This window comes from Gopherus flavomarginatus, chromosome 5 (assembly GCF_025201925.1).
Source record: "Gopherus flavomarginatus isolate rGopFla2 chromosome 5, rGopFla2.mat.asm, whole genome shotgun sequence".
NCBI classification, from domain to species: Eukaryota; Metazoa; Chordata; order Testudines; family Testudinidae; genus Gopherus; species Gopherus flavomarginatus.
The window spans coordinates 38,705,578-38,730,000 of NC_066621.1; the positions used below are offsets into that span (position 1 = coordinate 38,705,578).

General features: G+C 47.6%; 1 long non-coding RNA gene and 1 pseudogene across 1 annotated transcript in view; one reads left to right on the forward strand and one right to left on the reverse strand.

The window, feature by feature from the left end:
* The window catches only part of LOC127052686 (uncharacterized), a 28,266-nt gene extending 22,806 nt beyond the window's left edge, over positions 1–5,460 (forward strand). The window contains exon 3 of the long non-coding RNA XR_007774866.1: positions 5,367–5,460. This is a non-coding gene — a long non-coding RNA (uncharacterized LOC127052686). The remainder of the gene's footprint in view (positions 1–5,366) is intronic.
* Positions 5,461–8,055: 2,595 nt separating this feature from the next.
* LOC127052555 (pepsin A-1-like) lies at positions 8,056–17,282 on the reverse strand (annotated as a pseudogene).
* Between the last annotated feature and the right edge of the window lie 7,141 nt (positions 17,283–24,423).

Consider the following 24,423-nt stretch of genomic DNA (forward strand, 5'->3'; position numbering starts at 1 on the left):
GGTTTCTTTATAGGAACTGGGATATGGAGCTTTACACCTCTAGGTAGTTTGGTCTGAATCTGAGCCCAGGTCAGCACAAAGATTTAAAGTCTGTGGACTGGGAAATAGGGTGTAGGGCATGCTCACAGTCTGAGCAACTGTCTGACTCGGGAATTCGATATGGAGCCTTTCACCTCTAAGGTTCTTGCTCACCCAAAGTTTTTGTTGCCTGACAGCGCTTGGGTGAAATATGTTGGTGGTTGCCATCCACCTCCTAGAGGGACAGTTGAGGGTAGGGAAGGATGGGGTGTGATTAGTTATTTGGGAGTGAGTGGATAGCACAGTGGTGGATGAGTGTGACATGACTACCTTCAATGTGTCTGAGGGCAAATTGTAAGTTGTGCTTGGAATGGCAGGGCTAAGGTATTGGTGGGATATGGAGGCCACTGTTGAAGGGCATGAAGGAAACAGATGTCACGGAGGGCGAGGTCACAATACCTTAGACTTTAAGGGGAGAGAAAAGGAGAAGATCCCGGATGACCCCCAACCTGGAGTCTGATTTCCTGGCCCTGGAACAGATGATAGGTTCAAGTCCAAATGACCTGAATGGGTGGGGTAGCCTGACACTGCAGCCATCCTGTTCCAAGCAGAAGAATATCCACAGGAGTTGGATCCATGCCATGCTCCAGGAGCAGCTGCTCTACCTGAAATAACAGTAAGAATCCCATTAGATTAGACAACAACATTTACTTTCCATTTAGCACTGCCAGGCTCCTGATAAGCAAACACATCACGAGCCACATTCCCCTACCCACTAATCAGGGCTTAATAATCATAAACCCACTGCAAATCCGTATGGTAGAATTCCTGGCTTGAAATGAAGATCCTTTTAAGAAGCATTACAATCAAGGTAAATGGCTGTCTGACAAGTTCAGGAATAGAAGAGGGAGCTGTTTGCTTCTCGTTGTGCCTCAGTCCAATCTGGCCACAAGCTGGGAAACCAGCTGACTCAGGAGCATCAGGATTAGCATACAGAGCCTTCCACTTCTAGGCCTGTATTTCTAGTCTGAGCCCAAGTCAAGTGATGGATGTTTGGAGTCCCTATGTCTGATGAGTGGAGAGGGGGAGTAGGTCTCAGTCCCAGATTCTGGTGGGACAGGTGCCCACATTGCCAGACAAATTAATCATAAGGGGCACTAATTGGGCCTCTTTATCTCAGTAGATAAGCCAGAGATCAAATGGGTCACAGAAACCAATCACCTTTCATTTCCCCACCTTTCAAGGTAACCCTTCCTGTAAGGGCTGAAGCAGATTGAGGGACCTGGGGATACTGGGGTTTTGTGTCCGGGACCTTTCCCCAGTGCTGAATTCCCTGTGAGAGTTCTATCCCTCATGCCTCTTCCCTTCAACTCGCTGTCTGGGTGAAGCTGTGTGTACCATATCGCTTCCCACTGCCTGTTAAGGCTGATGGTGTGGAAATCATGGAGATCCTATTCCAGTGATTCAATACCCTGATCTAAATATTTGATGAATATGCATAAGCTCACTGACTGAAACAGCAGAAAATGTCTCGATTACAAGAATTAAAACCTGACAAAGTTCCAGCATGGAACAAATTTTAGGAACACAAGAATTGCCATGCTTCTGGCTGGCTCTGGTTTGGTGCCCAGGTAGTTCTCAGAGCTTCTAGAGCCTCTGCCTCTGTTTGTTCCTTCTCCTGGTCTGGGTGGAGGGCTGTGTGATCTTCAGGAAACACTCTGACCCTCTCCACTCAGTCACTGAGTTCCACCTGTCTCTGCTTCACAGGGCCTGGGCTTCTGCAGCTCCCCTCCCCCAGACTTCCTGTGTCTGGGAAGTGAATGCTCTAAAAGGTACAATTCCCAATGTCCAGCCACAACGTAATAACAACTACATTTAATGAAACAATATTTATATAGCGTGGTCCTCCAATCTCTCTGCCAGATCAGCACTATTGTTGTCAGAAGGCTGTGAATCCATTTTGTTCCAGAGATGACATGTTTTGGGGCTTGGTTGTCTTGACCTGTTACCTAACTGAGACTGTCTTGGGCCAAACGTCTGACCCAGTGACCCTCCTCCCTCTCTTCTGAAAGTTGGAGAGGTGTCACCTATCCCTCATCAGTATGAGTCCAGTATGAGTTGACATCAGTATAGGGTGACATCCTCATACAACTGCAGGGCAGTCTTAAGTTACATGACTAGATAATAGTGAGTGCAGGGGATTGGACTAGATGACCTTCCAGTCCTGTGATTGTCTGATTCTATGACACCACCACTGTTGGTAACCATTGATTTTCATCAGAGATATGGGGTGCATCATGTTCTCCACATGGTGGAAGCCCCCGGGATCCCAAGTCATCTGACTTTTTCTGACTAGCTTTCTCTTTCGCTTTTTATTCTTCCTCAAATCCCCAGTTCCTGGGACAGGAGCATCTGTCATCACAGGTGTTCTAATTCTCATTATTTTGTTAAACAACATGTCTGCAGGTGACACACCACGTTTCATTGGTACCATCCTGTAGCTGAACTGTGTTAAGCATGGGGCAGTGTGACTCCAAAGCCCTTTTCAGTAGCCGCTTTATTTTAACATTATTTTCCAGCAATAGAAGCCATTTGCTCTTTTTGCTGAAATCTGACTTTGAAGCCTTTCTGCCTCAGGTCTCTTATTGAGGTGTTTTGGATTCTCTACCATGCCCACAATGTCAGAATGTTACCCTTCTGCTAGCTGGAGTGGGCAGCAAGAAGGGCCGGGTTCAATATCTAAAGGTTCCTTTTCAACAATAGAACACAGAACCGGCTCGAGCCCCCATGCAGTAACCTGGGAAAATAACACGCCACCCCCTGGAAACCTCTAAGAGGCAATACTTTCCCTCCTGCAAGCACAGAGTCTGAGTGTAGAGAGATTTTTTAATAAAACTAACATAACATTAATTTGGAAAAACAGCACAAGCAAGATTCATAAACATAAAAGAATGAACAAAACACCCACCCTGGAATACGCTGGGCAGTGTCTTTTGATTCAGCTTCTTCAATCCAACACCAAGGTTCTTGTAATGGGCCCCCCTTCATATCCTACTCACAGTTGTTGTCCTTGGTCAGTGAACACCCAGCATTCATAGGTGCATCTGAGTAAATTCACCGCCCATTGTGGTGGGGGGAGTAAAAGCTGCCTTCCTTGCTATGGTGCCTGGGCACTCGCTCTGTGCACCAGCCACTCTCACTGGCTGCCCTCACCAGCCGCCTGCTCGCCGCTCTGCTGCCCACCTCCCCAAACTTACAAGTTCAGCTCTTCATCCTCAAATCTGTCACAAATGATTGCAGGCTGCAAGGAATTCTGCTTTGGGAATAACACAATTGGTTATATCAGCCAACTTTCTGTAGAAGAGGCTAAAGTATAGAAAGCACAGGGAGCTGCAGGTCAGGACTGAGGGACATCAGAAGAGCTTTGTATGTGTATGAGGGTTATGTATGAGGGCTGGAACAGCAGGCTGTCCTGTGGCTCAGGAGTGAGGCGCTTTGGGAGCCTTCTGTGTGTGTTTCATACCCCAGGGCTATAATAAGCAGGTCAAGACTGAGAGGCATTGGCAGAGCTACATGGAGCCCCAAGACTAGAAGAGCCGTGGGTGTAATAGGGCAGTATTAATCCCTACCGCTTCAGAGTTCTACAAGGTGCCTGTATTGTCTCTCTGGTGTAAGATGTCTCAAAGCAAACCTCCCTTCTCTAAATATGAGATTTATTTTGCCTTGTTGAAAAATCTGGAGCGGGGAATGGAAAATACCTGCCCATTTGAGAGCCTAACACCAGATGCCAGGACCTCACTGTGGGGCATCAGGGAACACCAGATAAGCTGATTTTCAGGACCAGTTCTGCTCAGATAAACTTGTTCATACTGATAAGTTTTCATACACAATGTGGCAAAGTTAGACCTGCCCACTTCCAGGCGCCTTTCTTAGGGTTGTCATGGCCTAAGGTGACTTCACTCCCAGTCACTTTGAAACCTCATCCTTCCCCTGGTGTTTGCTTGTCCCCACAGGGTTAGGAGCGGACAGTGCTAAATGGAAAGTTAAATGCTATTTTTCAATCTCATGAGATTCTCATTGTGCTTTCAGGCAGAGCAGCTGCTCCTCGCATGTGGGCACATGGCCTGGTGCCCAAATCCATGGATGGCCTACTGCCAGGAATAGGAAGGCTGCAGTGTCAGGGCTAAGCAGCGAGACCTCCCCACATATGCCAGCCTTGGAGACTTGAACCCATGATCTGTTCCCAGTGCAGTTTGGGAGCCATCCAGGATCTCCTTTTCTCTCCCCCTAAAGCCTATGTCATGGTGAACTTACCCTCTACCCAAGGAGGGTTGGATATCTCTTCCCTCTTCTCCTCCACTGGTGGCCTCCATAGCCCACAAATGCCTTAGCCCTGTCATTCCAAACCACAACTTACCATTTGCCTTAGACCTATTAAGGTCATGTCACAAGTCTTCACACCTAATTCTTCCCTACCCTGACATACGCCCCTAGGAAACAGTGGAGAATTCCAGCATATTTCACCTACAAATATCACCCAGGAGCTGTCAGGTGACAAAGCCTTTCACTACAGAACTGATTGAGCTGGAACCAGCACCACACAGGTAACATGCTCTGGATCCCACTCCCCTGAGTCAGCCAGTCGCTCAGATTCATGCTGCACATCCTATTTCCAGTCCACTAACTGCAGCTCCCTGTGCTGACCTTGGCTCAGAGTCATACCAGTGACCTAGAGGTGTAAAGCTCCAAATCCCAGTTCCCAAAGAGATACCAGTTTCCCTCTACATTACTTTATTGCCACTGGGGCCCAAGGTGTGGAAGGCTCCACTCCCACAGTGGTATCCTCTCTCCTAACCATATAGGAGCCAATTATCGAGAGGTAAATGTCTCCGTATCCCATTCCAATTCCTCTGTGCTGCCTGTATTGTTCTTTAAAACAACCCAGAGGCATTTCTTTTTAAACATAGCCAGGAAATATCCCCTTACTCTCACCTGTTCCTTGTAAAGGACGCCCCCTTTGTCAGGTCACAGCTGAGTGAAGGTGGAAATCTATGAACTTGGAATGTTCTCCAATCTGCTTGTAGACGTTGACATTTTAATGCCATAAATAAACACCATAATGAGAGGAGCTGTTTGATTGTCCTTCCTACACTGCAGTTTGTTGTTACTCCTCTGGATGTAGAAAGCCTCATAAACTGAATCAGGCCATCAGCTTTTGAATCAAACATTACTATTCCCTGAGTCGCAAAGTGAGCCTTGCCCTGTTAGAACAGCTGGGAACCAGACCCTTCCCCTTCCTCTGGGTCACAGTCAAAGACTCAGCTGTACCCCCTGCTTTCTTCCTCCAGCCTCCTTTGTTGTGTCTGGCCACAAGTCACCATGTCTGGGGACAACACAGGGACGATGACTCTTTCCAAAGGGGCTAAGCAGGCTTGCCCGGAAAGATGCACAAAGGTCTTTTTCTAAGGTTTCTTCCTGTTAGTGAGTGGAACCAATTCGGGTCTAAATCATGTTGCACCTTCCCAAACTGGCTTCTCTGCCAAGCCATGTGCTTAGAAAACTCCTCTGTGCAGAGCTGAGTGAAGGTCCTCAGACCAGGTGAGTTATGTTTATTGTTGCGGTTTGTGAGATCCCTGGGCTGCGGCCCTTCCCTGGGTGCCTTGTTTTAGCCGCTCCTTGCCCCTTGCTTAGTGGCTGGGGAATGGGACTCTGGCTGCCCCTGGTTTAGGCCATGGGTAGTTATTCCCTAATTCTTCATTCTGGGGTTTCCTTCTGCCATAACTATAAAGGGAAGGGTAACAGCCCTCCTATGTACAATACTATAAAACCCCTCCTGGCCAGAGACACCAAAATCCGTTTACATGTAAAGGGGTAAGAAGCTCAGGTAACCTGGCTGACACCTGACCCAAAGGACAAATAAAGGGACAAGATACTTTCAAATCTTGGTGGGGGGAAGGCTTTTGTTTGTGCTCTTTGTTTTGGGGTTCGCTCTTGGGACTAAGAGGGACTGGACATCAATCCATGCTCTCCAAATCTTTCTACACAAGTCTCTCATATTTCAAACTTGTAAGTAACAGCCAAGCAAGGCGTGTTAGGTTTATCTTTGTTTTCTCAACGTGTAAATGTTCCTTTTGCTAGAGGGTTTACCTCTGTTTGCTGTAACTTTGAACCTATGGGGGATTCCTCTCTACTCTATGAATCTGCTTACCCTGTAAAGTTATTTTCCATCCTGATTTTACAGAGATGATTTTTACCTTTCTTTCTTTAATTAAAAGCCTTCTTTTTAAAAACCTGATTGATTTTTCCTTGTTTTAAGCAGGGCTGGCTCCAGGGGTTTTGCCGCCCCAAGCAGCCAAAAAAAAAAAAAAAGCCGAGATCGCAATTGTGATCTGCGGCAATTCAGCAGAAGGTCCTTAGCTCCGAGCAGGAGTGAGGGACCCTCCACCAAATTGCCACTGAATCCTTAAAAGCGCTGCCCTGCTCCAGAGTGGCCGCCCCAAGCACCTTCTTGATAAGCTGGTGCCTGGAGCCAGCCCTGGTTTTAAGATCCAAAGGAGCTGGATCTGGACTCACTAGGAATTGATGGGGGGAAAGGAGGGGGAATGGTTAATTTCTCCTTGTTTTAAGATCCAAGGGTTTATTTCGGTGTTCACCAGGAAATTTGTGGAGAAGTCTCTCAACGCTACCCAGGAAAGGGTTATAGTACTTGGGAGGGAGATATTCTTGTGGGGAGGTAGACAGAGTTTCCCAAATGACTCATAAATAATTTGGGTGGTGGAAGCAAAACCAGATCTAAGCTGGTAGTTAAGCTTAGAGGTTCTCATGCAGGTCCCCACATCTGTATCCTAGAGTTCAGAGTGAGGAAGGAACCTTGACACCTTCCAAGCAGCTGGTGCCAGAAGACAGGACACTGAGCAAATAGACCTCAGCTCAGATCCAGTCTGGCTATTCCTGAGTTTCCCCAGTGAAGTGAAATCTGTCCCTGCTTATTCATTCTGGAGTTTCCTCTAAAGCAGCTGGTGCCAGAGACAGGAAACTGGGCTAGCTGGACCTCATCACTGACAGAATCAGGCTCTTCCTAATTTCTAACATGCAGTGAAATCTGCCCCAGCCCTATCAGTACCTCGGAATGTAACACCCCCTCCATAGACCCTTAGCTCCTGCTGGCCCTGGCTGTCCTCGTTTGTGTTGATGAGAAGCACTAAGGACTAGGTCACTTTCTGGTCCCAGAGCAAATCCCAGCTGTCTTAGTGAACCAGCCTGGGACTTGCTGCAGTGTATGGAACAGCACTGAAGTGTGGGCCAGGAGATGGGCTCCCGCACACTAAGGGCCTGATCAAAATCCCAGTGGAGTCAATGGGAGTCTTTACTGGATACTGGCTCAGACCATAAGTGTTCTGTCCGTCAGAGACCATGACTCAGAGCAGGGACTCTGACATGGACGTGAACGGCACCGAGCGCTGGGCAACCAGGCATCCCCCAGCCAGCTCCAGGGTGAAAGACAGCAGGATGGGCACAGCCAGTGAGCAGGTGTGAATCTTTAGACCAAAGAGCATCCTCTGACCCCCTAGTATGGGGAGCTAATGTGCAGATAACTCAGCAGGAAAATGCAGGAAAGGACAGAGCTCAGGTCACTGTGTGGGTTTCACTGCAGAGCTCACACCCAAAGAACCATTACACAAGTTTCTATGGAAATAACAAAATCAAATGGGGCAGGAGTGAGGAGAGTTGGCAGCGTGGGAAATGGGGAGGGGCAAGGCTGGAATAGCAGTATGGACCACAGATCAGGAATGAGGAACGCTGGCAGAAGGTACATCTCTCTTCCAGTGGTGGTCTCCGAGTCATTCACTCCATAAAAGAGAAACAATTCACTCAAATGCTCTTATATTCCTTTATTCTACTGTGGGTAAGATTATGAGATAGAGGGTGAGTGTGGGGTGGAGGGTCATTAGATTGATACACTGTGTTTAGCTCTAGAGAAACAGAGACTCTCCGGGGTCAGTGTTCCATGGGAGTGTCCTGGAGATGGTGCTGTGTTCATGCCACAGAGGCCAGGCCCACCTGGTTGTTGGCTCTGTCAAAGACAACGTAGTACTGGCGGATGAAGACGTCTCCGAGGATCCAGAGCCCTCCGACGTCGATGCTTTCAAAGCCGGAGGTACAAGACCCTGACTCCTTCACTGGGGAAAAGGGAACATGGTAATTATTGGGCTGGAACTTCAGTGAGTTATCATCCTGTAGGGCCTGCAAGTGTCTGTGCCTGTACCATCTTGGGATGGGATCTCAGAGCTCCCACACTAAGGAGTATTAGACTGGGTGGGACTTTGATGTGACACCTCTGTGGGCTGCAGGGAGTGGTATAGGTGAGTTAGGCCCCAGTTTTTGGTGCTACTTAGATGGCTAACTCCCAGTAAGCTAACTTTGTGGATCTGGGTCTCAGAACAGCCCCAGTGCTTCAGCCTGAGCCTAAGGGGTGCAGTCTGTCAACTGGGAAGAGAAGCAAGGTCCTGACCACTTCTGTTCATGACACATCCCTTGGGGAGGCAAAGCGTGCTCTCTCCAGACTCCTGGCCTGATTCCAAAGGGAGCGATTACATTCTGCCACTAGAAATCCTGCTGTGATTATAACTGGATTTGGGTTTTCCCACTGCCTTCTACCAGCTGGTGTTGCTGTGTGCTGCTAAAGCAGCTTGCCTGTTCCTCCCCAGACAGGAGCAAACTTTTATCACGAGGGAGGAAAACTCCTTCCTGATACTCAGATGCCCAGGCCCTGGAGCACGAGGCAGTGATCTTTCTTGATCTCACCTCCTAGCTGGGGTAGCTGCTCATATAATTCTCCTCTAACCCAGTAAAGCTCCCACCCTGGTGATTTCCTGTGGTGGCGAGTTCTACAGGCTGCCTCGCTGCTCTTCCGGTATGTCACTTTCACTGTGGGCCTGCCTTGACCTCAAACATCCCTTCCCTGGAGCCCTTTGGGGGAAGAGCTCTCTGCTGCCCCACTCTCATACTGGGGACAGACTCTGAGCTGCATCTCAGTGATGCTCCTGCAGGCTCATGCCGGCTGTGCAGGGAGCAGCTGCCAGCACACTCAGCGCAATTGCCTCAGGCACAAGCCCTGGCTAAGAGGCCCCGAGGCGTCTTTCTGAGCAGGACACTCACATCAATGATGTAGGCACTGGCGGGCACAGGGAACTCGATGCCATTGATGGTAAAGACGATGTTGGGCAGGCTGCTCATGGCACTGCAGCTGATCTGCAGGGAGGAAGGCAACACATGGAGAAAAGGTTAGACATGTCTTGGGCAGCAAGTTCCCTAATGAGAGAGATGGAGCATCACATCCGTGTGTAGCAGACACCTCTAGAAGTATCTGTCCCTTCTCTCTGCCCTTACCGTGCCATTGCTGGCGCCAGTGTAGGAGTCAATGTTGGAGATGCCAGTAGAGGGCCCAGCCAGCAGAGATGTGCCAGTATCAATGATAGCCTGGCAGCCTCCAGAGCAAGCGATTGTCTCTCCATCAATGGTGATGCTAGAAGAGAGAGTCAGTCAGGGGAACATAGAATCAAAGGACTGGAAGGACCTCAAGAGATCATCTAGTCTAGTCCCCTGCACTCATCGCAGGAATAAGTATTGTCTAGACCATCCCTGACAGATGTTTGTCTATCCTGCTCTTAAAAATCCCCAATGATGGAGATTCCACAACCTCCCTAGGCAATTTATTCCAGTGGGTAACCACCCTGACTTTTAGGAAGTTTTTCTTAATGTCCAACCTAAGCCTCCCTTGCTGTAATTTAAGCCTTTTGCTCCTTGTCCTGTCCTCAGCGGTTAAGAAAAAAAATTTCTTCCTCCTCCTTGTAACAACCTTTTACATACTTGAAAACTGTTGTTATGTCCCCTCTCAATCTTCTCTTTTCCAGACTAAACTACCCAATTTTTTCAATCTTCCCTTATAGGTCATGTTTTCTACACCTTTAATCATTTTTGTTGCTCTTATCTGGAAGTTCTCCAATTTGTGCACATCTTTTCTGAAATGTGGCAGCTAAAACTGGACACAATACTCCAGTTAAGACCTAATCAGCGTGGAGTAGAGCGGAAGAATTACTTCTCGTGTCTTGCCTACGACCCTCCTGCTAATACATCCCAGAATGATATTCGCTTTTTTGCAACAATGTTACCCTGTTGACTTATATTTAGCTTGTGATCCACTATGACCCCCAGATCCCTTTCCTCAGTACTCCTTCCTAGTCAGTCATTTCCCATTTTGTATGTGTGCAACTGATTGTTCCTTCCTAAGTGGAGTGCTTTGCATTTGTCCTTATTGAATTTCATCCTATTTACTTCAGACTATTTCTCCAGTTTGTCCAGATCATTTTGAATTTTAATCCTGTCATCCAAAGCACTTGCAACCCCTCCCAGCTTGGTATCGTTTACAAACTTTATAAGTGTACTTTCTATGCCATTATCTAAATCATTGATGAAGATATTGAACAGAACTGGACTGAGAACTGATCCCTGTAGGATGGGACCCCACTCGTTATGCCCTTCCAGCTTGACAGTGAACCACTGATAACTACTCTCTGGGAATGGTTTTCCAACTAGTTATGCACCCACCTTATAGTAGTTGCATCTAGGTTGTATTTCTCTAGTTTGTTTATCCCCAGGAACACTCCCGATCTCATTCCCACTCAGCCCACGAGCCAGCAGTGAGAGGCCTGCAGGGTGGAGCTGCCCCACCGCCCCCTTGCTACAAGTGCCAAGAATTTTCCCCTGATATTTCAGCCTAGACCTCTCCTTCCTTGGATATTTCCTGTTGTTCCTCATCCTACAACCTCCTGGGACTGTGACCAATCTGCCCTGGGGGTCACAAACAGATGTCAAGGGGTTGTGATCACCCTACCCTTTACTTTATTGCTAAGCAGAGCTGGCCAGACGAGACAGGGTTCCCGGTGTGGATGAGGTGGAGAACCACTGATCTAACCTCTTCGCTGGTGAGTCTCTTTCCAATAGCTCCAAGGAAGGTGTGATTCCTACTCCTTTGTCTCTCATCTTGTCTAGACTCTGCAAGTTGAGTTCCTGCATGCATCTCCTTTTGCCTGTTTCCTCAAGGTGGCCTGATGAAGGGGAAGGGCCAAGGGGTGGATGATACCTGTCCATGGTGATTTCCCAGTAAGTCTCAGCGGAGAGAGGGATCCAGTTCAGGCTCCCAGAGTAGTAAGATGAGTCGATGACACCAAACATCACGAACCTCCCGCTCTGCTCATCACTGGAGAAAGGAGAGAGGAAAGTCAAGGAAGATCCATGAATGATCAGCTAAGGAGACAATAGCAAATGCTCCATTTGTTAGAGAAGGGCCACAGGTGGGCAGTGCTCGAGTAGAGTCAGAGCTGAGCACATCCGGTTGGATGAGAGGAACCCTCTGCTCCTACTTTGCTAAATGTCTCTTGCTAGATCTCAAAAGCTAAGCAGGGTTGGGCCTGTCCTAAAACTGGATGGGAGACTTCCAAGGAAGGGCTCAGTGTTGTCAGTCACTCAGTAGGTGTTGCTCTTCCTTTGGAGTCAGTACTGAGCAGACAGTTCCGTCTGCTGCTAGAAAATGCTGAGTGAGGGAACCATGTAGGTGCTGTGTTAGGGGGAATTCTTCCCCCAGGAGTCAGTCTAATATTGATGACCTACCTTGGCATTGGGCAGTGCTTGACAGGACCCTGATGCTTTTATCTAAGCATTAGAGATACTAGTGTTCATTTCTGCTCCCAAAAACATACATCACCAGCAGAGAATAGCTGCTGCGTTCCACTCAAGGTGGCTGCTTTTGGGACTTCTGAAGCTAATGTCACAGGGACCACTCATTGTGAGAGACGCTATAGGAATGTGAATCTCACTGCAACAAATGGGCCATTTCCAGCCCTGACTTACGAGCTCAGGTAGACAGAGAAGAGGTCTTGGGACACCAAACCCTCCTTGATCATGTTGTCAAAGATGGGGGTGGCTCCAGAAGAGGCGATGCTGGGGAAGGCCAGACCCAGGATCCCGTCAAAGGGGGCATAGTAAAAGGTGGATCCGGGCTCGGTTTCACTCAGACCAAAGATCTGTTTGGTGTCCGCAATGCCTCCAACCTTGGGAGAGAGATGGGGATAATCAGACACAACCTACGCTCTGGGAGAAGCTGCCAAGTCTATCACAGGGTCCTTATCGCCTGGGGAGTTCTCAGAAGCTGCCAAACCCTGCACTGTGGTCTCACCCCACCCGCTCCATATGAGAATAGTCAGTGATTGGCTGCATCACCAGTTCTCTTCCCTTTCTTTATCTCCATCTCCCAGTTCACAGAAAGTGGCATTCCTGCTTTAGCTTCCCAGATGTGTCCTGTCCTTCCAACTCCTAATCTTTCACCATGTCTGCTCCAGGAGCTTTCATGCTTTCTTGTAATTTACCTGAACGGTGTCATAGGCCAGGATTCCAGTCATGCTGCCAGTGCCATACTGGATGGAGAGGCTCTGGCTGGTGGCCTCGTAGGTGATGGAGTCTGATGGGTTGAATTTGTTGTGGTTTGCTGCAAGTACAGATGAGTCAGATGTTCACAGATTGACACTTGTAACTCTCCCCATGCGTTGTATGGAGAGCCTGGGTGACTAGTGAGACCGTGAATTCCTTGGTGGGACCAGGATGCCGAAGAGTCACGCATCCCAGCCCTATGCCACACCTATGTACCTTTGTGGATCTAAATTCTGACCTTACTAGGGCCCATTCCCCCTCTGACACTGTGCAGAACATGGAGGGACAATGGAGGGAGACCTGCTACTCTCTGACTTCTGGGGTGGATAAAAATTGATTTTTTTTAAAAAATTGATTTTTTAAAAAAATAAACCTTTTTAAAATTAACCCTGAAATTATGATAACATATGGAAAGGCCTAAACTTACTAAAATCTACTAAATCATTTAATTTAAGTACAATGGTTATTATTAAGCAGTGCATGTTTCCTAGCTTTAAACAAAATCAACCGAACTGGAGGATTTCACTGACTCAGCTCCTGGAACCAGAGTTTATTCCAGTGCTAAATGAGCTTTTGACAGCAGTAGCCTCTTCCACAGGTGCAGAGAGAATACTTTCTTCAAGTCAGTTTATTAATTAGCTCAGTTCACGAACTAGTTCATTCCAACTTAAGAAACTGATTGGGAGTTGAAAAAGTGGGAACACTGGTTTTCCTCTTCCAATCTCTGAATAAAAGCTAAGTGTGAGAGGGTGAGCTCTACAAGTTCTAAAATCTTGAAGAACACACTGGTCACAAACAAGAGTTCAATTCACCGACTACACATAACACTTCCTTTGTTTCATAAATCTATTAGTTTTAAATGCAAAACATGTTTTGATAATTTTTTCTTTCTTATATAAACAGCCAATTTAAAGAAATTTTATTTAACTTCTTTTTTTAAAAAGCTGGATTTTGCATTTTAAATTTAATTCCAGTTTCCAGCCAAATTGAGTTTGACACAAATCAAAAATTAATCATTCTGTAGTAAATAAGAAATTCCTCCTTCATTTTCTAAAATAGCTAAAAAACATGCAAATTATGAAACTGAATAAATATATGTAAAGCTATGTTAATAGCTTAAATAAATGTGTATTGACATAGTCTATACTCCCGATTTGCTAAAAGAAGTACCAGATATAATGTAAAGGCTATATATAGTTGCAAATCAACCTTTTTATAGTGGTTACAAACCAGTGAGAATCAACTTCCTTTAGAAAAATAACTAAAAAGTACAAATGCAAAGCAAGACTAAAATCAATTATTTCAATCAAGGTTTCCTCCTTGCTGATTTAAATCTCTTTGATTTCAATCTGTCCGCCCTGCTCATGTATCAAGGCAAGAGGCATTGCAGGTGACTTACTGCAGGCTGTGCTAGAGCAGTACACGGAGGGCGCCCACAGGTTGGAGGAACCAGTATCGAACACGACAGTGAAATCCTGGGCTGGGGTGCCAATGGAGATGGTTCCATAATGATCGACCTGTCAAAGCAGGATAAAAAAATTACATAAAGAGAGGGAACCATCGCCATCCAAGAATTAGATCATCAGCTAGAGTGAACCAGCATACTTTTCCAGCTGATTTACACCAACTGACGATCTGGGCTATGGTATCCTTCCTAAAGGCTCAGCCTGAACTGTGTTTCTCTGCCATCACTTTGTCCAGCATGGCTTCTAGCACCTGCTGGCATCCAATAGCAACAGGTGATCTGATGCACATACTTATTTAGCCTCAGACCCTTTAATCTCAGTGTATGGGAAGGTGTGCTGGGAAGGAGGAAGCCAGTAGACCCTGGAAGCGCTATTCCAGATGGTCTTCTTAATGCCGTCCAATCACAGCTGAAGGCTGGGTGGCCCTGCGCTGGGGCTGGGGAGGGTTCTTGGCTGCAGCAAGGTATGTGCTTGGTTGGAAGCACATCAGTGGAGGAGTGGGTTGAGGTCCTTTTGGGAGGAGGACAAGATCAGCTGTTGGCAGAGGAGTGGGAAGCTTTGGTGAGGAAAGGGAGGCTACAAGACCTGCTCTCCTGCCATACTCACGTCCATGTAGTTTGTTAGGGGCTCGCTGGCAGCCTTTTTGGCCAGGCTAGGGAAATACTTGGAGGCCAGGTTGTAAGGGGGTGTTTCTTCAGGAAATCCTCCAGCAAGCCATGTTCCTTAAGGCTCTGCCTGAGATATTCCCCTTCTTCAGGCAGACCCTAATCAACAAGGGTAGGGAGAGGGACTGCTCAATAACAAATAAACTATAGACAAGCTACAGGGGATTGGTCCTTCTTTGAGCAGGGGGTTGGACTAGATGACCTCCTGAGGTCCCTTCCAACCCTAATATTCTATGATTCTATGATTCTAAGGCTTGTGTTCAGAGCATAAGTGCAATCCAGCTTTTACATTGCACTGAGAGCCCTTAGTACACCTAGGATTATCAAAGAAGTGAACAGGAGTTGGGTGCCCAGTGCACTGAAAGTCAATGAAAGTTGGGCAATAATTCCTGTAGGACCCTTGGAAAATCCCCAGCCCATGTGTACTAGCAGAGAGATGCCTCAACGTACTGGGAGATGTATTAATACATAGAACAAGACAATCCCTGCCCTTTAGAGGTTACGGTTGAAATTGGCAAGATGGAAAAAGGAAATATTTTCGGCTGTCCTGACTCCATTGACCACACTGTTCTGTTTGAAATCACATTCCCCCTTTGCTTCCATGACTCTCTCCTCTCATGGCTCTCCCTCCTATATCTGTAATTGTTCCTTTGATGCCTTCAGAGGATCCACCCTCTAATTTTCTGTAGGGGTTCCACAGTGCTCTGCCATTCATTCCCTGCTATTCTCCTTATACCCCTTATCTCTGTGTAATCTCATCTGCAAGCACAAATTCCACTTCAACCTCTATGCTTATGACTCACTGATCTGCCGCCCTCTGCTAGACGTGTCTCCTCGTGTCCAAACTGAAATCTCGACCTTCTAGTCTTGACTTGATGGAAGTAATTGGACATGGAGGATGCCTCATTTTTTAGGAGGCAGGATTAGTAAGGCAAATAGATCAGCAGCCTGAACACAGAATGTCTGTGCAAACTGGGACAGGTAAGTGAGTGGTAAGCCCAGAGACAGAATGGCTGAACTAGCCAAGATAAGGCAGAGAACATCAAGGGAATCATTTACAAAGGACAGGGTAACAATGGACGTGATAAGATGGGAACATAAAGATGAGTAAGTCGCACATGGCGTGGATAGAGCATGCTGTACAGGGATTGGTTCCTACAAAGTAACCAAGCCAATCCCAAAATGTGTGATACAATGTATAGTAAATGCAATGAATGTGATGTGTACATTTATATAAAGGAAGATTTCTCCTTCAAATCTCTCCTTCAAATCCTCCTTTGTCATGTGCCTATAAATAGGAACATACCAAATTCATGACCATGAACTATGTGTCATGGACCATGAAATCTGGTCTCCCTCATGAAATCTGGCTATTGTAGGTGGATCACAGTATTGCCACCCTTACTTCTGCATTGCCTTCAGAGCTGGGTGGCCATAGAATGGCAGCTGCTGGCCAGGCGTCCAGCTCTGAAGGCCAGCAGCAGCACAGATGAGGGTGGCATGCTATGAGGAGGTCATCAATTTTGCAGGGAGCAGGTCCATGGTCGTGCCCCCTGCCCCCCACACTCCCCCACACACACAGCCAGACCAAGGCCCCTTTAACCTCTGAGCGCTGGTCCCAGAACCAGGGAGCAGCAGGGCTGGGGGCACCACAGACATGGGTTCCTACCACACGCTAGGTTCCAACTACTAGTCTCAGCTGGGCTGGGGAGGCATGGGACTTTCTCTTCCTCTGCATAGTCTGCTCCTGGGGCCAGGTCAGACCCAGCTCTGGGAAATTCCCTTGCTGCAGGAAGCTCTACAGCTGCTGGCTGGGAATCCAGCTCTGAAGGCAGTTCTGCTACCAGCAGCAGCGCAGAAGTGAGGGTGCATGGTATGATATTACCATCTTTACTTCTGTACTGCTGCTGGTAGTGGCGCTGCCTTCAGAGCTGAGTGGCCGTATAGTGGCAGCCTCTGGCTGGGGGCCCAACTCTGAAGACAGTAGCACAGAAGTAAGGGTGGCATGGGATGGTATTGCCATCCTCAATTCTGTGTTGCAGCTGCTGGTGGTGGAACTGTGTTCAGAGCTGGGCTCCTAGCCAGCAACCACCGTTCTTCATCCACTCTGCTCTGAAGGCAGCACTGCTGTCAGCAGCAGCACAGAAGTAAGGGTAGCAATGCCATTGCCCCTCCACACCTTTTGAGCCAGGAAACCCCTGGTTACAACACTGAAATTTCATATTTAAATGGAGTTCTGGTCCATGACTTATGGGTCCTAGAAGCCTATGTACTAATATTATCACCTCCATTTCACATACAGAGAACTAATCCTCAGAGAGAGACTCTGTCACTTGCCCTTGGTCACACAGGGAGTAGGCATTAACCCAGATCTCTCACATGCCACTTCAGTGCCTTAACCACAAGACCTTCCTTCCTCATTCCTCTGCTACAACACAAAGCTAAGGGGCTATTCCTAGTTGCTGCCTATACATGAATGGAGATTAGAGAAGAGAATGAGAGAGGTGCAGACACTCCCTTTGATAATCACACATTGCTGTCTAGAAAGCCAAGTTCAGCAGCCCAAAGTGGTGTGTTCCCCCAATACTCACTTGGTCACCCGGCACTGAGAGAGCGCCACCAAACTCATAAGCAGAAGCCACTTCATGATGTCTTCTGACATGCAAGCCAATGGTGATGAGTGCTAAATGTAGAGAAACTCCTGGGTATTGCTTCTTATAAACACAGCACCCAGAGATTTTCTTATCGCATTAATAACCCTGATAAGAAATGTAAACCTTCCCGATAAGATCTTCCAAAATGTCCTTAAACGAAATTTTGGAGAACACTCAAAGTCCATAGATTTCCACCTTCACTTGGCTGTGACCTGAAAATGGGGCATGGTCTAGAGGGAAGGTGTGAGAGTTCAGGGACGTCTAAGCTTTGAAAAGCAATGCCTGGGGGCTGCTTTAGAGAATGGGACAGGAGGCACAGAAGAACTGGAATGGGATACGGAGACATTCACTGATTGGTTCTTCATTCCAGTCTAGCCCCGTGCTGGGAGAGCAGGTACCTCAATGGGATTGGAGCCTTCCACATCTTGGGCACCACTTGCAATACAGCCATAGAAGCACAGAGGTGTATGACTGGAAGGGAACTCAACAGGTCATCTAGTCCAGTCCCCTGCACTCAAGGCAGCCATGCAGTGGGGAATTGGTTTCTTTACGGGAATTGGGGTATGGAGCTTTACACCTCTAGGTCATTGGTAAGGATACGATTCTGTCAGAGAGATCACAGATTCTGTGACTTTTTCCAGGATCTCCATGACAGGACTTCCAGGGCATATCTGGAGCCACTATCAGACCAAGGGCCACTGGAGCAACGGCCCCAGGACAGAAGCAGCGGCCGGGGCTGGAGCAGTAGTCAGCCCCTGCTGCAGAATTTTTCTTTATTGCCCATGACCTGTTCCTGACTTTTACTAAAAATTCCCCTGACAGAATCTTAACCGTAGTCATTGGTATGAATTTGAGCCCATGTCAGCACCAAGAGCTGAAGGTAGCAAACTGGGAATTAGGATGTACAGCATTCCACAGTCTGAGCAACTGGAGCAATATGGAGCCTTTCAACTCTAGGGTTTTGGTTCCATCTTACTCAGTTCAGTAGCAAAAGTCTTTGTCTCCTGACTGCTCTTGGGTGACATATGTTGGTGGTCTCCATCAAGTTCCTAGTGGGACAATTGAGGGTAGGGAAGGATGGGGTGCAATGACTTGTTTGGGAATGAGTGGATGGACCGATGGTGGATGAGTGTGATATGATTGCCTTCAACGTGTCTGAGGGAAAATGGTAAGTTATGGTTGGGAATGACAGGGGTAAGGCATTGGTGGGTTATGGTGGCCCCTGCTGAAGGGCAAGAAGCAGGTGTCCAACCCTTCTTGGGAACAGGGTAAGGTCACCATGCTTTAGACCTTAGTGGGAAAGAAAAGGAGGAAATCCCAGATGGCCCCAAACCTGCGACTGATTCTGTGGCCCAGGAGCAAGTTGTTGGTTCAAGTCCCAATGGCCTGGAAGGGGGAGAGGTCTCACTTCATAGCCCTGATAATTCAGCCATCCTGTTCCTCTCAGGAGACTATCCACTGGACTTGGGTACCAGGCCATGCACCAGGAGCAGCCACTTTACCTGAAATAAGAATGAGAATCCCATCAGATTAGACAACAACTTTAATTTTCCATTTAGCGCTACCAGGCTCCTGATAAGCAAACACATCATGAGCCACATTCCCCCACCCACTAACCGGGGCCTAATAATCATAAACCTGCCATGAATCTGTATAGTAGTGTTTCTGGCTTGAAATAAACATCATTTTAAAAGCATCACAACCTAGGGGGCTAGCTGTCTGACAAGTTTGGGAATGGAAGATGGAGATGTTTGCTTCTCATTGTAGCCACAAACTGGGGAATTGGCTGGCTCAGAAAAAGTAGGATTAGCATACAGAGCATACAGAGCCTTCCACTTCTGGAGTCCTAGGTCCAGTCTGAGTCCAAGTCAAGTGATGGATATTTGATGGCCCCATGTCCAATGAATGGGAAGGGGGTGGGTCTCAGTCCCAGTCCCTGATGGGAAAGGTGCCCACATTGCACTTGGGGACAGAGGTCTTTGCTGTCGTGGGGCCTTCAATTTATAGTAAGAGATCTATCCCTGATTCCCTCTTCCCTTCATCTCCCAGTCTGGGTGATGTCATGTGCTCCATGTTGCCTCCCATTGGTGGCCCTGTTAATGCTGACGGTCTAGAAATCATGGAGATTCTTTTCCAGTGACTCAATGCCTTGATCTAAGTATTTGATGAACACGCAAGAGCTCACCGACAGAAACAGCAGAAAATGTCTCAATTACAAGAATTTAAACCTGACAAAGCTCCAGTGTGGAACAAGTTTTAGGAACACAAGAATTGCCATGCTCCTGGCTGGCTCTGGTTTGGTGCCCAAGCAGCTCTGGAAGCTTCCAGAGCCTCTGCCTCTGTGTGTTCCTTTTCCTGGTCCGGGTGCAGGGCTGTGTGGTCTTCAGGAAACACTCTGATCCAAGGGGCTTGTCAGGGTTCCCTCCTCATGCTGAACTCTGGAGTACAGATGTGAGGACTCGCATGAAAGACCCCCTAATCTTATATTCTACCAGCTTAGGTTGAAACTTCCCCTAGGTACAATTCCTTTCCTTGTCCTTGGATGGTATTGCTGCCACCATCAAGTAATTTTCACAAAAATTCAGGAAAAGTGTCACTTGGAGTCCCTGTTCCCCCAAAACATTCCCCCTTTTACCCCCTTTCCTATGGAGGCTTGAGAATAATATACCAACCAATTGCCTTAGTAGTGTGAGCACAGACCAAACCCCTTGGTTTTTAGGACACTGAAAATCAATCAGGTTCTTAAAAGAATAATTTTATTTATTAAAAAAGTAAGAGAATCACACCTGCAAAGTCAGTATGGAAGGTAACTTTACTGGGTAACAAAAAGATTTAAAACACAGAGGATTCCCTTCTAGGCTCAGCTTCAAAAGTTAGAAAAAAATAGGAATAAACCTCCCTCTTAGCATAGGGAAAATTCACATACTAAAACAAAAGATAATCTAACACATTTCCTGGCCCTTATTTACAATTTTTGTAATCTTAGGCCTGGTCTACACTACGCGTTTAAACCGATTTTAGCAGCGTTAAACCAATTTAACGCTGCACTCGTCCACACAACGAGGCCCTTTATATCGCTATAAAGGGCTCTTTAAACCGGTTTCTCCACTTATCCCCGACGAGAGGAGTAGCGCTGAAATCGGTATTACCATACCAGATTAGGGTTAGTGTGGCCACAAATCTATGGTATTGGCCTCTGGACAGTATCCCACAGTGCACCATTGTGACCGTTCTGGACAGCAGTCTGAACTCGGATGCACTGGCCAGGTAGACAGGAAAAGCCCCGCGAACTTTTGAATTTCATTTCCTGTTTGGCCAGCGTGGAGAGCTCACCAGCACAGGTGACCACGCAGAGCTCATCAGCACAGGTAACAATGCAGTCTCCTGAGAATCAAAAAAGAGCTCCAGCATGGACTGCATGGGAGGTACTGGATCTGATAGCTATATGGGTAGAGGATTCTGTGCTAACAGAACTCCGTTCCAAAAGACGAAATGAAAAAACATTTGAAAAAATTTCCAAGGCCATGATGGAGAAAGGCCACACCAGGGACTCAGTGCAGTGCAGAGTGAAAGTTAAGGAGCTCACACAAGCCTACCAGAAAACCAAAGAAGCAAACAGAAGGTTCGGGGCAGGGCCAAAAACATGCCACTTCTATGCTGAACTGCATGCAATTCTAGGGGAGTTCGCCACCACTACCTCACCCCTGTCCGTGGATTCCGAGGTGGGGTTGGTAATCTCAGCCGTGCCTGAGGATTCTGCGGACAGAGAAGATGAGGAGGAGGAAGAGGAGGACGAGCTTGCAGAGACCACACAGCACTCCATTCTCCCCAACAGCCAGGAGCTTTTTCTCACGCAGACGGAAGTACCCTCCCAACCCTCCCAAGCCAGTAGCCCAGACAATGAAGCCATAGAAGCAACCTCTGGTGAGGGTACCTTAGTAAATAGAAAACATGGTTTAAAAGCAAGAGTTTTTTAATGATTGATTTGCCCTGAGGACTTGGGATGCATTTGCGGCCAGTACAGTTATTGGAAAAGTTTGTTAACATGTCTGGGGATGGAGCAGAAATCCTCCAGGGACATCTCCATGAAGCTCTCCTGGAGGTACTCCAAAAGCCTTTGCAGAAGGTTTCTGGGCAAGGCAACCTTATTCCATCCACCATGGTAGGACATTTGACCGCGCCATGCATGTAGCAAGTAATCTGGTATCATTGCATGACAAAGCCTAGCTGCGTATGGTCCCAGTGATTGCTGGCATTCAAGCAACATCTGTTCTTTATCTCGCTGTGTTATCCTCAGCAGAGTGATATCGTTCATGGTAACCTGGTTGAAATTCAGGAATTTAATTAAGAGGACAGAGATGGCCATTCCTATTGGCCTGTTTGCCTGTTGCTTAAAAAAAATCCTTCCTTGCAGGTAGCCAATCGGAGGGAGAGGAGGGGAGGTAATGGCGCTGACCTTTTTCGCGTTTGGCTAGCAGGGATCTTCCTTGCTACCAGCCACGTGGTGGTGGGGCGAAGAGGGGTGATTAGCAGTGATCTTCCATGATACCAGCCAGGCAGTGTGGGGAGGAGTAAAGCGATCATCCCAGAGAATTGGATCAGGGGGTGGTTTCTGCTGCTGCATGTTAACAGGAAAGAAACAGCATTGAACGGGCTTTGCTTGGTATTTGGGAAAGGAGGGCACTATGTATATGAAGGCTGCAGAAGCCAAAAGACAATGGCTTACCATTGCTGCATGCAAGCTGAATTCTGCTGCGTGGACCTGCGGCTGTGAGATCTCTAACACCAGAGCCGCAGGCACTCAATATTAAGATGCAAAATGCAACCTTGTAGTGAAATCACATGCGCTATGTAAGGTGAATAGTGTTGTTCACTGTGAAAGAATGTAACCATTGTTCTGTAAAATGTATCTTTTTAAATGCTTCTCTCCCTTTTTTATGTCCCTCATGCAGCTGCAAATTTTTCAAGCCTCCCTACTCCATCCCGAAGGCTATCTCAGATAAGGCGGAGGAAAAAAAAGACGCGAGATGAAATGTTCTCGGAAATCATGGAAGTAACCCGCAATGAAAGAGCTCATCTGAATGAGTGGAAGGACGTGGTATCAAATTACAGGAAAGATGCCAGTGAACGTGAGGACAGGAGGGACCAACCTGAGGATAGGAGGGATGAACGTGAGGATAGGAGAGACGCTCGAGATGAGAGGTGACGGCAGGAAGATCAGAGGTGTAGGCAGGAAGATCAGCGGTGGCGGGATGCAACGCTGGAGCTGCTGCGTGATCAAACTGACATCCTCCGACGTCTGGTGGAGCTTCAGGAACAGCAGCGGGGTCACAGAGTGCCGCTGCAGCCCCTGTGTAACCACCCTCACCACTCACCATGTTCCATATCTTCCTCACCCAGAGGTGTAAGAACGCGTGGGGGAAGGCTTCATGCACCCGCCCACTCCACCCCAGTGGACAGCCCAACCAAAAGGCTGTCATTACTTCAAAATATTTTTAGTGGCCTTTTCCTTTCCTCCTATCCTCCTCCCAAACCCCACTCGGGATACCTTGTCAGTTCTCTCTCTCTTTTTATAATGACTTTTTAATAAAAAATACAAGATTTTTAAACAATAGTGACTTTATTTCCTTAAGCAAGCTGTAATCGAAGGGGGAGGGTAGGTTGCTTACAGGGAATGAGTCAATCAAGGGGAGAGTTCATCAAGGGGAAACAAACACAACAGTCACACCGTATCCTGGCCCGTGATGAAACTCGTTTTCAAAGCTTCTCTGATGCGCACCGCTTCGTGGTGTGCTCTTCTAATCGCTCTGGTGTCTGGCTGTGCGTAATCAGCGGCCAGGTGATTTGCCTCAGCCTCCCGCCCCGCCATAAAGATCTCCCCTTTACTCTCACAGAGATTGTGGAGCACACAGCAAGCAGCAATAACAATAGGGTCGCTGATTTGGCTGAGGTCTGAGCAAGTCAGTAATGTGCCCCAGCACGCCTTTAAACGACCAAATGCACATTCTACCACCATTCTGCACTTGCTCAGCCTATAGTTGAACAGCTCCTGACTGCTGTCCAGGCTGCCTGTGTACGGCTTCATGAGCCATGGCATCAACGGGTAGGCTGAGTCCCCCAGGATAACTACAGGCATTTCAACATCCCCAACTGTTATTTTCTGGTCTGGGAAGTAATCCCCTTGCTGCAGCCATTTAAACAGAGTAGTGTTCCTGAAGATGAGGACCCTTGTTGAAGATGAGGAAGTCATGAACCCTTCCTGGCCATCCCACGTGGATGTTGGTGAAACGTCCCTTGTGATCCACCAGTGCTTGCAGTACCATGGAAAAGTACCCCTTGCGGTTTATGTACTGGGTGCCCTGGTGCTCTGGTGCCAAGATAGGGATATGATTTCCATCAATCGCCCCCCCACAGTTAGGGAATCCCATTGCAGCAAAGCCATCCACTATGATCTGCACGTTTCCGAGTCACAACCTTTCGTAGCAGCAGCTTAATGATTGCTTTGGCTACTTGCATCACGGCAGCCCCACAGTAGATTTTCCCACTCCAAATTGATTCCCGACTGACTGGTAGCTGTCTGGCATTGCAAGCTTCCAGAGGGCTATTGCCACTCGCTTCTCAAATGTGAGGGCTGCTCTCATCTTGATTATTATTGCGTTTCAGGGCAGGGGAAAGCAAGTCACAAAGTTCCATGAAAGTGCCCTTACGCATGCGAAAGTTTCGCAGCCACTGTGAATAGTCCCACACCTGCAAAACTATGAGGTCCCACCAGTCTGTGCTTGTTTCCTGGGCCCAAAGTTGGCCTTCAATGGCTAGAACCTGTCCCATTACCAGCAGGATCTCCAAATTGCAGGGGCCCGCGGTTTGAGAGAATTCTGTGTCCATGTCCTCATCACTCTTTTCGCCGTGCTGCCATAGCTGCCTCCTCCTCGCCTGGCTTTTCAGGTCCTGGTTCAGCATAGACTGCATGAGAATGCGCAAGGTGTTTACAAAGTCCACGATTGCGGTCTTGATCTGAGCAGGCTCCATGCTTGCTGTGCTATGGCGTTTGCACAGTTCAGCCAGGAAAAAAGGCATGAAATGGTTGTCTGCTGCTTTCACGGAGGGAGGGGTGAGGCTGTACCCAGAGCCACC